The following is a 14,245-nucleotide window of genomic DNA, read 5'->3' as shown; positions in this document are numbered from 1 at the left end:
ATGGGCGCGTGATGTTCAAATCCCGGACCAGCCCGTTTTCAGATTTGCCACTTGATGCAACAGCACTAGCACAACCCTTGGCCGAACAGCTTGCACCCAAGTGGCCGGTTAGCTCAGTTGGTTAGAGCGTGGTGCTAATAACGCCAAGGTCGCGGGTTCGATCCCCGTACGGGCCATGAGATGTTCTCTGCCGCTTTCTGCTGCTTGTTGTGAATTTTGATGGAATTTCCGTGCAGTAAGCGGGAGATTGGCCGAAATAGCTCAGTTGGGAGAGCGTTAGACTGAAGATCTAAAGGTCCCTGGTTCGATCCCGGGTTTCGGCATTGCAAGTCCCTTTCTGAGAGCTATTTTTCCTATATGGCCCAAGCAGAGTGACCTTTTCTCCGTGACCCAGTGGGCCAGGTTCCCAACATCAAAAGGGTTCCATGGTGTAATGGTTAGCACTCTGGACTCTGAATCCAGCGACCCGAGTTCAAGTCTCGGTGGGACCTGTCGGACTTTTGGGCTTTCCAAGCAAAACCGTGTCAGGCGGGCCAATGTTTGTTCCCCCCAATACGACCCCCCACCATTTTTCAACCAGAGCGCTCACACTGTAAACTAAATATGAGGTAATTTAAGCCACATTAGCACTTCATTCTTTTGACAGTCACATTGGGCCAACAGTATACAAGGTGTCAAATTTCAGTAAATACAAGTACAATTCAACAAAACAAGTTAAGCATGTATTAAACCTTAAAATGAACAAAAAAAATCTACGCTTAGGCCAAAGAACAGGCCACGTCAAATACACGGCTCATGTGTACAGGCCAAAGGAAACACACAGGTCATGTTTACAATCTTAAAGTAAAATGTAATAATAAACTTACCAGAAATGACGGGAAGACAAATGGACGTTAAAAGAAAATGTTTCCCATACTAAATTGCAACTAAACACCCTTGGAATTTAAACCTCCAGCTGCTTGTGAATGAATATACGTATGGAAGCATTTCATGTGTGTGCTCAGTTGCCAAACTGAAGAACTGCTGGCTAAGTGTGGAAGTAGCTGCTGGACGTAGTGGAAGCTGCAGCGCTCGGCTCGTTGGTCTAGGGGTATGATTCTCGCTTCGGGTGCGAGAGGTCCCGGGTTCAAATCCCGGACGAGCCCGACTTTCAGTGTTCTTACGCAGCCAGACTCCAGTAGTGACCTGTACAGAATAGGGATGCCTGCGAGCAACCATAGAAGTGCATTTAAACCTATCGATTTTCGACCGGAGTACGAACGTTGATGTACACTTATTCCAATTTGAGAAGCAACTAAATGATCTCAGAAAGTTAAGCTTGTGCTCGGTCTTGCTTTGCGAATAAAATATACATATGGGATACTTTTGTGTGTATGTTCAGGTGCCATACTGAAGACAGAGGCTAGGACAAGTTGGCAAAATACATGAGCAAGACCTATCAAAGCCCTTTTCTGCATGTGTGAGCCGCAAACGCTACCACAGGGAGTGCACGCCTACTGTGATGGCCCGGTGAGTCGCGTCAAAGAAATGAGCACCAAATCACACTCACGTGAAGAATGCGGGCATCGATCACGCTACCTCTCGCATGCTGAGCTAATTCAACTTAAGGAAGCCAGGTGACTGCTTTGGCTTGTGGAAGCCGGCTGCGTAGTGGTGAAAATACGTATCCCGGAGGTTCTGCTGGAGCGCCTCGGCAGCTTGGCTCGTTGGTCTAGGGGTATGATTCTCGCTTAGGGTGCGAGAGGTCCCGGGTTCAAATCCCGGACGAGCCCTTCTTTAGACTCGTTGCTTAAAGGCAGGACAGAAATGTCCATGACAAACGGCAACGGTAGCCCTCATATCTCTTAACAGTGACAAAAGGCCTACAGGGTGCCACATTTCAAATAATTTCAAAGAAAATGCAACAGAACAAATCACACGCCTAAAATCTTTCATGCACAACATATGACAACCTCAGTTAGAATTTCTTTCAATGTGTTTTTATTTCTCTTTGGCCAGGCAAGACAAGATTGAAATTTCTGTTTGTCCACACGTATTTTTCAAATTGATTTTCAGATGTCTACTTGAGTGGAAAGTATGCATTTTTGACCTTAACCGAAGTTAACTGTGTTCCTGTGTCTCGATTTGTGCAGCTTTGCAAAAGGTTGCGGCTTGCCGGAAAACATGTGCTGACAAAAATGTGTACATTGAATGCATGTTGCCTTGGATGAAAGCTTCTGACAAATGCACAAATATCAACACAACGAAGAGATAGCGTAATAATCACAAGGCTCTGTATCCGCATTGAAGGCCTATCTCTGGGTTTAGGTGGCCTCCCTGATGTACCATTTGTATCTCCATATATCCCTGATGGCCCCAGTCTGGCGATCTGCCTGCCAGCCAGTTCCTCTAGGTGAGGTGTTCCTTGATGGCCCCAGTCTTTGTCTAAGCCAACAAAGATGCACATTGTTTGGTGTAGGCCGCCAGGTTGAACACCCTGGAAGTCCGGTATTCTGTCACATTCTGCTAGCTATCAGATTGTGCTACCTTTGCTTTGGTGTGTCCAGAACCCTGGAAAACAACCACGCTATTTGTACTACTCCCTCCTAGCCAGGAAAGGTGCACCATACTGGCCACTGGGCTTCAGTAGGTACCCTGAGGTGCCTGGAGCTATGAGACTAAAATGTAGCTAGGGATGCATGGTGTCCAATTTGGTGTCAGATGATTAATCAGAACTTTTTCTCAATCTAAAATCAAAACTTGGAAAATGCAACCATTATATGGCTTCTTAGATGTCACTTGATGTGTCAACATGCTTTCATTTGCAAGAGTCTTCTAGGATAGAGTGAATGGTGAGTGATATTCCAGAGCCACTTGGCATTTCTGACACTTCTTCATTAGTGTCATTGGCAATTCTTCACTAATGTCCCCTGCAGCGGTTGATGTGCAACTTTGCCATCATGCAAATCGAAGACATGGCTTTTTGAGTAACTGCCCACTGTGGTGACCGCTGGTTAGGAACGCAAATTTAAGAAAATACATCAACATTTACGCCAAGGTGTGTTGTAAATTTCAAGCATTTAGCATATACTACTATTGACAAGTACTCATTTTGACACTCTCCCACAATGAGAAAACACATTTCAAGAAATTAAATGAAAGGAAAGTGAAAAACATAGCTCATGTGAACAATCTCAAAATGAAATGCAGTAAGAACTAAACATAACCTGTGGACCAATCATTCCAATTTGAATGGCGACTAAATGCTCTCCGGAGGAAAAGTTTGTGCTCCCTGTTGCCTCGTGGCAAAATTTGCATATGGGAGACTGTCCTGTGTATTTCAGTTGCCATGCTGAAAACCGACACTAGGAGAAGTTGGGTTTTTGCTGCAAAATTTGCGAGCTCGACCAAACAGGCCCTTTGCTGCTTGTGCGAGTCTTAGATGCTCCCATGGGGAGCGCAAGCACACTGAGACGGCACAGTCTGTTAGATCAGTAAAACAAACAGGCCGAGTCATGCTCACGTGGAGAATGCGGGCATCGATCCCGCTACCTCTCGCATGCTAAGCGAGCGCTCTACCATTTGAGCTAATTCCCCTTGCCAGACACGACCGCGGCACTCGACTCGTTGGCCTAGGGGTGTTATTTTCGCTATGGGCGCGTGATGTTCAAATCCCGGACCAGCCCGTTTTCAGATTTGCCACTTGATGCAACAGCACTAGCACAACCCTTGGCCGAACAGCTTGCACCCAAGTGGCCGGTTAGCTCAGTTGGTTAGAGCGTGGTGCTAATAACGCCAAGGTCGCGGGTTCCATCCCCGTACGGGCCATGAGATGTTCTCTGCCGCTTTCTGCTGCTTGTTGTGAATTTTGATGGAATTTCCGTGCAGTAAGCGGGAGATTGGCCGAAATAGCTCAGTTGGGAGAGCGTTAGACTGAAGATCTAAAGGTCCCTGGTTCGATCCCGGGTTTCGGCATTGCAAGCCCCTTTCTGAGAGCTATTTTTCCTATATGGCCCAAGCAGAGTGACCTTTTCTCCGTGACCCAGTGGGCCAGGTTCCCAACATCAAAAGGGTTCCATGGTGTAATGGTTAGCACTCTGGACTTTGAATCCAGCGACCCGAGTTCAAGTCTCGGTGGGACCTGTCGGACTTTTGGGCTTTCCAAGCAAAACCGTGTCAGGCGGGCCAATGTTTGTTCCCCCCAATACGACCCCCCGCCATTTTTCAACCAGAGCGCTCACACTGTAAACTAAATATGAGGTAATTTAAGCCACATTAGCACTTCATTCTTTTGACAGTCACATTGGGCCAACAGTATACAAGGTGTCAAATTTCAGTAAATACAAGTACAATTCAACAAAACAAGTTAAGCATGTATTAAACCTTAAAATGAACAAAAAAATCTACGCTTAGGCCAAAGAACAGGCCACGTCAAATACACGGCTCATGTGTACAGGCCAAAGGAAACACACAGGTCATGTTTACAATCTTAAAGTAAAATGTAATAATAAACTTACCAGAAATGACGGGAAGACAAATGGACGTTAAAAGAAAATGTTTCCCATACTAAATTGCAACTAAACACCCTTGGAATTTAAACCTCCAGCTGCTTGTGAATGAATATACGTATGGAAGCATTTCATGTGTGTGCTCAGTTGCCAAACTGAAGAACTGCTGGCTAAGTGTGGAAGTAGCTGCTGGACGTAGTGGAAGCTGCAGCGCTCGGCTCGTTGGTCTAGGGGTATGATTCTCGCTTCGGGTGCGAGAGGTCCCGGGTTCAAATCCCGGACGAGCCCGACTTTCAGTGTTCTTACGCAGCCAGACTCCAGTAGTGACCTGTACAGAATAGGGATGCCTGCGAGCAACCATAGAAGTGCATTTAAACCTATCGATTTTCGACCGGAGTACGAACGTTGATGTACACTTATTCCAATTTGAGAAGCAACTAAATGATCTCAGAAAGTTAAGCTTGTGCTCGGTCTTGCTTTGCGAATAAAATATACATATGGGATACTTTTGTGTGTATGTTCAGGTGCCATACTGAAGACAGAGGCTAGGACAAGTTGGCAAAATACATGAGCAAGACCTATCAAAGCCCTTTTCTGCATGTGTGAGCCGCAAACGCTACCACAGGGAGTGCACGCCTACTGTGATGGCCCGGTGAGTCGCGTCAAAGAAATGAGCACCAAATCACACTCACGTGAAGAATGCGGGCATCGATCACGCTACCTCTCGCATGCTGAGCTAATTCAACTTAAGGAAGCCAGGTGACTGCTTTGGCTTGTGGAAGCCGGCTGCGTAGTGGTGAAAATACGTATCCCGGAGGTTCTGCTGGAGCGCCTCGGCAGCTTGGCTCGTTGGTCTAGGGGTATGATTCTCGCTTAGGGTGCGAGAGGTCCCGGGTTCAAATCCAGACGAGCCCTTCTTTAGACTCGTTGCTTAAAGGCAGGACAGAAATGTCCATGACAAACGGCAACGGTAGCCCTCATATCTCTTAACAGTGACAAAAGGCCTACAGGGTGCCACATTTCAAATAATTTCAAAGAAAATGCAACAGAACAAATCACACGCCTAAAATCTTTCATGCACAACATATGACAACCTCAGTTAGAATTTCTTTCAATGTGTTTTTATTTCTCTTTGGCCAGGCAAGACAAGATTGAAATTTCTGTTTGTCCACACGTATTTTTCAAATTGATTTTCAGATGTCTACTTGAGTGGAAAGTATGCATTTTTGACCTTAACCGAAGTTAACTGTGTTCCTGTGTCTCGATTTGTGCAGCTTTGCAAAAGGTTGCGGCTTGCCGGAAAACATGTGCTGACAAAAATGTGTACATTGAATGCATGTTGCCTTGGATGAAAGCTTCTGACAAATGCACAAATATCAACACAACGAAGAGATAGCGTAATAATCACAAGGCTCTGTATCCGCATTGAAGGCCTATCTCTGGGTTTAGGTGGCCTCCCTGATGTACCATTTGTATCTCCATATATCCCTGATGGCCCCAGTCTGGCGATCTGCCTGCCAGCCAGTTCCTCTAGGTGAGGTGTTCCTTGATGGCCCCAGTCTTTGTCTAAGCCAACAAAGATGCACATTGTTTGGTGTAGGCCGCCAGGTTGAACACCCTGGAAGTCCGGTATTCTGTCACATTCTGCTAGCTATCAGATTGTGCTACCTTTGCTTTGGTGTGTCCAGAACCCTGGAAAACAACCACGCTATTTGTACTACTCCCTCCTAGCCAGGAAAGGTGCACCATACTGGCCACTGGGCTTCAGTAGGTACCCTGAGGTGCCTGGAGCTATGAGACTAAAATGTAGCTAGGGATGCATGGTGTCCAATTTGGTGTCAGATGATTAATCAGAACTTTTTCTCAATCTAAAATCAAAACTTGGAAAATGCAACCATTATATGGCTTCTTAGATGTCACTTGATGTGTCAACATGCTTTCATTTGCAAGAGTCTTCTAGGATAGAGTGAATGGTGAGTGATATTCCAGAGCCACTTGGCATTTCTGACACTTCTTCATTAGTGTCATTGGCAATTCTTCACTAATGTCCCCTGCAGCGGTTGATGTGCAACTTTGCCATCATGCAAATCGAAGACATGGCTTTTTGAGTAACTGCCCACTGTGGTGACCGCTGGTTAGGAACGCAAATTTAAGAAAATACATCAACATTTACGCCAAGGTGTGTTGTAAATTTCAAGCATTTAGCATATACTACTATTGACAAGTACTCATTTTGACACTCTCCCACAATGAGAAAACACATTTCAAGAAATTAAATGAAAGGAAAGTGAAAAACATAGCTCATGTGAACAATCTCAAAATGAAATGCAGTAAGAACTAAACATAACCTGTGGACCAATCATTCCAATTTGAATGGCGACTAAATGCTCTCCGGAGGAAAAGTTTGTGCTCCCTGTTGCCTCGTGGCAAAATTTGCATATGGGAGACTGTCCTGTGTATTTCAGTTGCCATGCTGAAAACCGACACTAGGAGAAGTTGGGTTTTTGCTGCAAAATTTGCGAGCTCGACCAAACAGGCCCTTTGCTGCTTGTGCGAGTCTTAGATGCTCCCATGGGGAGCGCAAGCACACTGAGACGGCACAGTCTGTTAGATCAGTAAAACAAACAGGCCGAGTCATGCTCACGTGGAGAATGCGGGCATCGATCCCGCTACCTCTCGCATGCTAAGCGAGCGCTCTACCATTTGAGCTAATTCCCCTTGCCAGACACGACCGCGGCACTCGACTCGTTGGCCTAGGGGTGTTATTTTCGCTATGGGCGCGTGATGTTCAAATCCCGGACCAGCCCGTTTTCAGATTTGCCACTTGATGCAACAGCACTAGCACAACCCTTGGCCGAACAGCTTGCACCCAAGTGGCCGGTTAGCTCAGTTGGTTAGAGCGTGGTGCTAATAACGCCAAGGTCGCGGGTTCGATCCCCGTACGGGCCATGAGATGTTCTCTGCCGCTTTCTGCTGCTTGTTGTGAATTTTGATGGAATTTCCGTGCAGTAAGCGGGAGATTGGCCGAAATAGCTCAGTTGGGAGAGCGTTAGACTGAAGATCTAAAGGTCCCTGGTTCGATCCCGGGTTTCGGCATTGCAAGTCCCTTTCTGAGAGCTATTTTTCCTATATGGCCCAAGCAGAGTGACCTTTTCTCCGTGACCCAGTGGGCCAGGTTCCCAACATCAAAAGGGTTCCATGGTGTAATGGTTAGCACTCTGGACTCTGAATCCAGCGACCCGAGTTCAAGTCTCGGTGGGACCTGTCGGACTTTTGGGCTTTCCAAGCAAAACCGTGTCAGGCGGGCCAATGTTTGTTCCCCCCAATACGACCCCCCGCCATTTTTCAACCAGAGCGCTCACACTGTAAACTAAATATGAGGTAATTTAAGCCACATTAGCACTTCATTCTTTTGACAGTCACATTGGGCCAACAGTATACAAGGTGTCAAATTTCAGTAAATACAAGTACAATTCAACAAAACAAGTTAAGCATGTATTAAACCTTAAAATGAACAAAAAAAATCTACGCTTAGGCCAAAGAACAGGCCACGTCAAATACACGGCTCATGTGTACAGGCCAAAGGAAACACACAGGTCATGTTTACAATCTTAAAGTAAAATGTAATAATAAACTTACCAGAAATGACGGGAAGACAAATGGACGTTAAAAGAAAATGTTTCCCATACTAAATTGCAACTAAACACCCTTGGAATTTAAACCTCCAGCTGCTTGTGAATGAATATACGTATGGAAGCATTTCATGTGTGTGCTCAGTTGCCAAACTGAAGAACTGCTGGCTAAGTGTGGAAGTAGCTGCTGGACGTAGTGGAAGCTGCAGCGCTCGGCTCGTTGGTCTAGGGGTATGATTCTCGCTTCGGGTGCGAGAGGTCCCGGGTTCAAATCCCGGACGAGCCCGACTTTCAGTGTTCTTACGCAGCCAGACTCCAGTAGTGACCTGTACAGAATAGGGATGCCTGCGAGCAACCATAGAAGTGCATTTAAACCTATCGATTTTCGACCGGAGTACGAACGTTGATGTACACTTATTCCAATTTGAGAAGCAACTAAATGATCTCAGAAAGTTAAGCTTGTGCTCGGTCTTGCTTTGCGAATAAAATATACATATGGGATACTTTTGTGTGTATGTTCAGGTGCCATACTGAAGACAGAGGCTAGGACAAGTTGGCAAAATACATGAGCAAGACCTATCAAAGCCCTTTTCTGCATGTGTGAGCCGCAAACGCTACCACAGGGAGTGCACGCCTACTGTGATGGCCCGGTGAGTCGCGTCAAAGAAATGAGCACCAAATCACACTCACGTGAAGAATGCGGGCATCGATCACGCTACCTCTCGCATGCTGAGCTAATTCAACTTAAGGAAGCCAGGTGACTGCTTTGGCTTGTGGAAGCCGGCTGCGTAGTGGTGAAAATACGTATCCCGGAGGTTCTGCTGGAGCGCCTCGGCAGCTTGGCTCGTTGGTCTAGGGGTATGATTCTCGCTTAGGGTGCGAGAGGTCCCGGGTTCAAATCCCGGACGAGCCCTTCTTTAGACTCGTTGCTTAAAGGCAGGACAGAAATGTCCATGACAAACGGCAACGGTAGCCCTCATATCTCTTAACAGTGACAAAAGGCCTACAGGGTGCCACATTTCAAATAATTTCAAAGAAAATGCAACAGAACAAATCACACGCCTAAAATCTTTCATGCACAACATATGACAACCTCAGTTAGAATTTCTTTCAATGTGTTTTTATTTCTCTTTGGCCAGGCAAGACAAGATTGAAATTTCTGTTTGTCCACACGTATTTTTCAAATTGATTTTCAGATGTCTACTTGAGTGGAAAGTATGCATTTTTGACCTTAACCGAAGTTAACTGTGTTCCTGTGTCTCGATTTGTGCAGCTTTGCAAAAGGTTGCGGCTTGCCGGAAAACATGTGCTGACAAAAATGTGTACATTGAATGCATGTTGCCTTGGATGAAAGCTTCTGACAAATGCACAAATATCAACACAACGAAGAGATAGCGTAATAATCACAAGGCTCTGTATCCGCATTGAAGGCCTATCTCTGGGTTTAGGTGGCCTCCCTGATGTACCATTTGTATCTCCATATATCCCTGATGGCCCCAGTCTGGCGATCTGCCTGCCAGCCAGTTCCTCTAGGTGAGGTGTTCCTTGATGGCCCCAGTCTTTGTCTAAGCCAACAAAGATGCACATTGTTTGGTGTAGGCCGCCAGGTTGAACACCCTGGAAGTCCGGTATTCTGTCACATTCTGCTAGCTATCAGATTGTGCTACCTTTGCTTTGGTGTGTCCAGAACCCTGGAAAACAACCACGCTATTTGTACTACTCCCTCCTAGCCAGGAAAGGTGCACCATACTGGCCACTGGGCTTCAGTAGGTACCCTGAGGTGCCTGGAGCTATGAGACTAAAATGTAGCTAGGGATGCATGGTGTCCAATTTGGTGTCAGATGATTAATCAGAACTTTTTCTCAATCTAAAATCAAAACTTGGAAAATGCAACCATTATATGGCTTCTTAGATGTCACTTGATGTGTCAACATGCTTTCATTTGCAAGAGTCTTCTAGGATAGAGTGAATGGTGAGTGATATTCCAGAGCCACTTGGCATTTCTGACACTTCTTCATTAGTGTCATTGGCAATTCTTCACTAATGTCCCCTGCAGCGGTTGATGTGCAACTTTGCCATCATGCAAATCGAAGACATGGCTTTTTGAGTAACTGCCCACTGTGGTGACCGCTGGTTAGGAACGCAAATTTAAGAAAATACATCAACATTTACGCCAAGGTGTGTTGTAAATTTCAAGCATTTAGCATATACTACTATTGACAAGTACTCATTTTGACACTCTCCCACAATGAGAAAACACATTTCAAGAAATTAAATGAAAGGAAAGTGAAAAACATAGCTCATGTGAACAATCTCAAAATGAAATGCAGTAAGAACTAAACATAACCTGTGGACCAATCATTCCAATTTGAATGGCGACTAAATGCTCTCCGGAGGAAAAGTTTGTGCTCCCTGTTGCCTCGTGGCAAAATTTGCATATGGGAGACTGTCCTGTGTATTTCAGTTGCCATGCTGAAAACCGACACTAGGAGAAGTTGGGTTTTTGCTGCAAAATTTGCGAGCTCGACCAAACAGGCCCTTTGCTGCTTGTGCGAGTCTTAGATGCTCCCATGGGGAGCGCAAGCACACTGAGACGGCACAGTCTGTTAGATCAGTAAAAGAAACAGGCCGAGTCATGCTCACGTGGAGAATGCGGGCATCGATCCCGCTACCTCTCGCATGCTAAGCGAGCGCTCTACCATTTGAGCTAATTCCCCTTGCCAGACACGACCGCGGCACTCGACTCGTTGGCCTAGGGGTGTTATTTTCGCTATGGGCGCGTGATGTTCAAATCCCGGACCAGCCCGTTTTCAGATTTGCCACTTGATGCAACAGCACTAGCACAACCCTTGGCCGAACAGCTTGCACCCAAGTGGCCGGTTAGCTCAGTTGGTTAGAGCGTGGTGCTAATAACGCCAAGGTCGCGGGTTCGATCCCCGTACGGGCCATGAGATGTTCTCTGCCGCTTTCTGCTGCTTGTTGTGAATTTTGATGGAATTTCCGTGCAGTAAGCGGCAGATTGACCGAAATAGCTCAGTTGGGAGAGCGTTAGACTGAAGATCTAAAGGTCCCTGGTTCGATCCCGGGTTTCGGCATTGCAAGTCCCTTTCTGAGAGCTATTTTTCCTATATGGCCCAAGCAGAGTGACCTTTTCTCCGTGACCCAGTGGGCCAGGTTCCCAACATCAAAAGGGTTCCATGGTGTAATGGTTAGCACTCTGGACTCTGAATCCAGCGACCCGAGTTCAAGTCTCGGTGGGACCTGTCGGACTTTTGGGCTTTCCAAGCAAAACCGTGTCAGGCGGGCCAATGTTTGTTCCCCCCAATACGACCCCCCACCATTTTTCAACCAGAGCGCTCACACTGTAAACTAAATATGAGGTAATTTAAGCCACATTAGCACTTCATTCTTTTGACAGTCACATTGGGCCAACAGTATACAAGGTGTCAAATTTCAGTAAATACAAGTACAATTCAACAAAACAAGTTAAGCATGTATTAAACCTTAAAATGAACAAAAAAAATCTACGCTTAGGCCAAAGAACAGGCCACGTCAAATACACGGCTCATGTGTACAGGCCAAAGGAAACACACAGGTCATGTTTACAATCTTAAAGTAAAATGTAATAATAAACTTACCAGAAATGACGGGAAGACAAATGGACGTTAAAAGAAAATGTTTCCCATACTAAATTGCAACTAAACACCCTTGGAATTTAAACCTCCAGCTGCTTGTGAATGAATATACGTATGGAAGCATTTCATGTGTGTGCTCAGTTGCCAAACTGAAGAACTGCTGGCTAAGTGTGGAAGTAGCTGCTGGACGTAGTGGAAGCTGCAGCGCTCGGCTCGTTGGTCTAGGGGTATGATTCTCGCTTCGGGTGCGAGAGGTCCCGGGTTCAAATCCCGGACGAGCCCGACTTTCAGTGTTCTTACGCAGCCAGACTCCAGTAGTGACCTGTACAGAATAGGGATGCCTGCGAGCAACCATAGAAGTGCATTTAAACCTATCGATTTTTGACCGGAGTACGAACGTTGATGTACACTTATTCCAATTTGAGAAGCAACTAAATGATCTCAGAAAGTTAAGCTTGTGCTCGGTCTTGCTTTGCGAATAAAATATACATATGGGATACTTTTGTGTGTATGTTCAGGTGCCATACTGAAGACAGAGGCTAGGACAAGTTGGCAAAATACATGAGCAAGACCTATCAAAGCCCTTTTCTGCATGTGTGAGCCGCAAACGCTACCACAGGGAGTGCACGCCTACTGTGATGGCCCGGTGAGTCGCGTCAAAGAAATGAGCACCAAATCACACTCACGTGAAGAATGCGGGCATCGATCACGCTACCTCTCGCATGCTGAGCTAATTCAACTTAAGGAAGCCAGGTGACTGCTTTGGCTTGTGGAAGCCGGCTGCGTAGTGGTGAAAATACGTATCCCGGAGGTTCTGCTGGAGCGCCTCGGCAGCTTGGCTCGTTGGTCTAGGGGTATGATTCTCGCTTAGGGTGCGAGAGGTCCCGGGTTCAAATCCCGGACGAGCCCTTCTTTAGACTCGTTGCTTAAAGGCAGGACAGAAATGTCCATGACAAACGGCAACGGTAGCCCTCATATCTCTTAACAGTGACAAAAGGCCTACAGGGTGCCACATTTCAAATAATTTCAAAGAAAATGCAACAGAACAAATCACACGCCTAAAATCTTTCATGCACAACATATGACAACCTCAGTTAGAATTTCTTTCAATGTGTTTTTATTTCTCTTTGGCCAGGCAAGACAAGATTGAAATTTCTGTTTGTCCACACGTATTTTTCAAATTGATTTTCAGATGTCTACTTGAGTGGAAAGTATGCATTTTTGACCTTAACCGAAGTTAACTGTGTTCCTGTGTCTCGATTTGTGCAGCTTTGCAAAAGGTTGCGGCTTGCCGGAAAACATGTGCTGACAAAAATGTGTACATTGAATGCATGTTGCCTTGGATGAAAGCTTCTGACAAATGCACAAATATCAACACAACGAAGAGATAGCGTAATAATCACAAGGCTCTGTATCCGCATTGAAGGCCTATCTCTGGGTTTAGGTGGCCTCCCTGATGTACCATTTGTATCTCCATATATCCCTGATGGCCCCAGTCTGGCGATCTGCCTGCCAGCCAGTTCCTCTAGGTGAGGTGTTCCTTGATGGCCCCAGTCTTTGTCTAAGCCAACAAAGATGCACATTGTTTGGTGTAGGCCGCCAGGTTGAACACCCTGGAAGTCCGGTATTCTGTCACATTCTGCTAGCTATCAGATTGTGCTACCTTTGCTTTGGTGTGTCCAGAACCCTGGAAAACAACCACGCTATTTGTACTACTCCCTCCTAGCCAGGAAAGGTGCACCATACTGGCCACTGGGCTTCAGTAGGTACCCTGAGGTGCCTGGAGCTATGAGACTAAAATGTAGCTAGGGATGCATGGTGTCCAATTTGGTGTCAGATGATTAATCAGAACTTTTTCTCAATCTAAAATCAAAACTTGGAAAATGCAACCATTATATGGCTTCTTAGATGTCACTTGATGTGTCAACATGCTTTCATTTGCAAGAGTCTTCTAGGATAGAGTGAATGGTGAGTGATATTCCAGAGCCACTTGGCATTTCTGACACTTCTTCATTAGTGTCATTGGCAATTCTTCACTAATGTCCCCTGCAGCGGTTGATGTGCAACTTTGCCATCATGCAAATCGAAGACATGGCTTTTTGAGTAACTGCCCACTGTGGTGACCGCTGGTTAGGAACGCAAATTTAAGAAAATACATCAACATTTACGCCAAGGTGTGTTGTAAATTTCAAGCATTTAGCATATACTACTATTGACAAGTACTCATTTTGACACTCTCCCACAATGAGAAAACACATTTCAAGAAATTAAATGAAAGGAAAGTGAAAAACATAGCTCATGTGAACAATCTCAAAATGAAATGCAGTAAGAACTAAACATAACCTGTGGACCAATCATTCCAATTTGAATGGCGACTAAATGCTCTCCGGAGGAAAAGTTTGTGCTCCCTGTTGCCTCGTGGCAAAATTTGCATATGGGAGACTGTCCTGTGTATTTCAGTTGCCATGCTGAAAACCGACACTAGGAGAAG

At 45.7% G+C, this 14,245-nt stretch overlaps 21 non-coding genes across 21 annotated transcripts; 18 read left to right on the top strand and 3 right to left on the bottom strand.

Annotated features, from left to right (window-relative positions):
• Window positions 1-102: 102 nt before the first annotated feature.
• trnai-aau (transfer RNA isoleucine (anticodon AAU)) lies at window positions 103-176 on the top strand. The gene has a single exon. It is a non-coding gene; the product is annotated as a tRNA-Ile (tRNA).
• Window positions 177-250: 74 nt separating this feature from the next.
• trnaf-gaa (transfer RNA phenylalanine (anticodon GAA)) lies at window positions 251-323 on the top strand. Its single transcript has one exon. It is a non-coding gene; the product is annotated as a tRNA-Phe (tRNA).
• A 96-nt stretch (window positions 324-419) lies between these two features.
• On the top strand, window positions 420-491 carry trnaq-cug (transfer RNA glutamine (anticodon CUG)). Its single transcript has one exon. It is a non-coding gene; the product is annotated as a tRNA-Gln (tRNA).
• A 582-nt stretch (window positions 492-1,073) lies between these two features.
• On the top strand, window positions 1,074-1,145 carry trnap-cgg (transfer RNA proline (anticodon CGG)). Its single transcript has one exon. It is a non-coding gene; the product is annotated as a tRNA-Pro (tRNA).
• A 555-nt stretch (window positions 1,146-1,700) lies between these two features.
• On the top strand, window positions 1,701-1,772 carry trnap-agg (transfer RNA proline (anticodon AGG)). The gene has a single exon. It is a non-coding gene; the product is annotated as a tRNA-Pro (tRNA).
• A 1,731-nt stretch (window positions 1,773-3,503) lies between these two features.
• On the bottom strand, window positions 3,504-3,576 carry trnaa-agc (transfer RNA alanine (anticodon AGC)). Its single transcript has one exon. It is a non-coding gene; the product is annotated as a tRNA-Ala (tRNA).
• A 157-nt stretch (window positions 3,577-3,733) lies between these two features.
• Window positions 3,734-3,807, top strand: trnai-aau (transfer RNA isoleucine (anticodon AAU)). Its single transcript has one exon. It is a non-coding gene; the product is annotated as a tRNA-Ile (tRNA).
• Window positions 3,808-3,881: 74 nt separating this feature from the next.
• On the top strand, window positions 3,882-3,954 carry trnaf-gaa (transfer RNA phenylalanine (anticodon GAA)). The gene has a single exon. It is a non-coding gene; the product is annotated as a tRNA-Phe (tRNA).
• A 96-nt stretch (window positions 3,955-4,050) lies between these two features.
• trnaq-uug (transfer RNA glutamine (anticodon UUG)) lies at window positions 4,051-4,122 on the top strand. Its single transcript has one exon. It is a non-coding gene; the product is annotated as a tRNA-Gln (tRNA).
• Window positions 4,123-4,703: 581 nt separating this feature from the next.
• trnap-cgg (transfer RNA proline (anticodon CGG)) lies at window positions 4,704-4,775 on the top strand. The gene has a single exon. It is a non-coding gene; the product is annotated as a tRNA-Pro (tRNA).
• A 2,357-nt stretch (window positions 4,776-7,132) lies between these two features.
• Window positions 7,133-7,205, bottom strand: trnaa-agc (transfer RNA alanine (anticodon AGC)). The gene has a single exon. It is a non-coding gene; the product is annotated as a tRNA-Ala (tRNA).
• A 157-nt stretch (window positions 7,206-7,362) lies between these two features.
• On the top strand, window positions 7,363-7,436 carry trnai-aau (transfer RNA isoleucine (anticodon AAU)). Its single transcript has one exon. It is a non-coding gene; the product is annotated as a tRNA-Ile (tRNA).
• Window positions 7,437-7,510: 74 nt separating this feature from the next.
• trnaf-gaa (transfer RNA phenylalanine (anticodon GAA)) lies at window positions 7,511-7,583 on the top strand. Its single transcript has one exon. It is a non-coding gene; the product is annotated as a tRNA-Phe (tRNA).
• Window positions 7,584-7,679: 96 nt separating this feature from the next.
• Window positions 7,680-7,751, top strand: trnaq-cug (transfer RNA glutamine (anticodon CUG)). The gene has a single exon. It is a non-coding gene; the product is annotated as a tRNA-Gln (tRNA).
• A 582-nt stretch (window positions 7,752-8,333) lies between these two features.
• On the top strand, window positions 8,334-8,405 carry trnap-cgg (transfer RNA proline (anticodon CGG)). The gene has a single exon. It is a non-coding gene; the product is annotated as a tRNA-Pro (tRNA).
• A 555-nt stretch (window positions 8,406-8,960) lies between these two features.
• On the top strand, window positions 8,961-9,032 carry trnap-agg (transfer RNA proline (anticodon AGG)). The gene has a single exon. It is a non-coding gene; the product is annotated as a tRNA-Pro (tRNA).
• Window positions 9,033-10,763: 1,731 nt separating this feature from the next.
• trnaa-agc (transfer RNA alanine (anticodon AGC)) lies at window positions 10,764-10,836 on the bottom strand. Its single transcript has one exon. It is a non-coding gene; the product is annotated as a tRNA-Ala (tRNA).
• A 157-nt stretch (window positions 10,837-10,993) lies between these two features.
• Window positions 10,994-11,067, top strand: trnai-aau (transfer RNA isoleucine (anticodon AAU)). Its single transcript has one exon. It is a non-coding gene; the product is annotated as a tRNA-Ile (tRNA).
• Window positions 11,068-11,310: 243 nt separating this feature from the next.
• trnaq-cug (transfer RNA glutamine (anticodon CUG)) lies at window positions 11,311-11,382 on the top strand. Its single transcript has one exon. It is a non-coding gene; the product is annotated as a tRNA-Gln (tRNA).
• A 582-nt stretch (window positions 11,383-11,964) lies between these two features.
• On the top strand, window positions 11,965-12,036 carry trnap-cgg (transfer RNA proline (anticodon CGG)). The gene has a single exon. It is a non-coding gene; the product is annotated as a tRNA-Pro (tRNA).
• A 555-nt stretch (window positions 12,037-12,591) lies between these two features.
• trnap-agg (transfer RNA proline (anticodon AGG)) lies at window positions 12,592-12,663 on the top strand. Its single transcript has one exon. It is a non-coding gene; the product is annotated as a tRNA-Pro (tRNA).
• Window positions 12,664-14,245: the final 1,582 nt, after the last annotated feature.

Source organism: Misgurnus anguillicaudatus, chromosome 22, assembly GCF_027580225.2.
Source record: "Misgurnus anguillicaudatus chromosome 22, ASM2758022v2, whole genome shotgun sequence".
Classification (NCBI taxonomy): Eukaryota; Metazoa; Chordata; class Actinopteri; order Cypriniformes; family Cobitidae; genus Misgurnus; species Misgurnus anguillicaudatus.
Note: the sequence above shows the minus strand (reverse complement) of the source record. Positions and strands in the feature narration are given on the sequence as shown.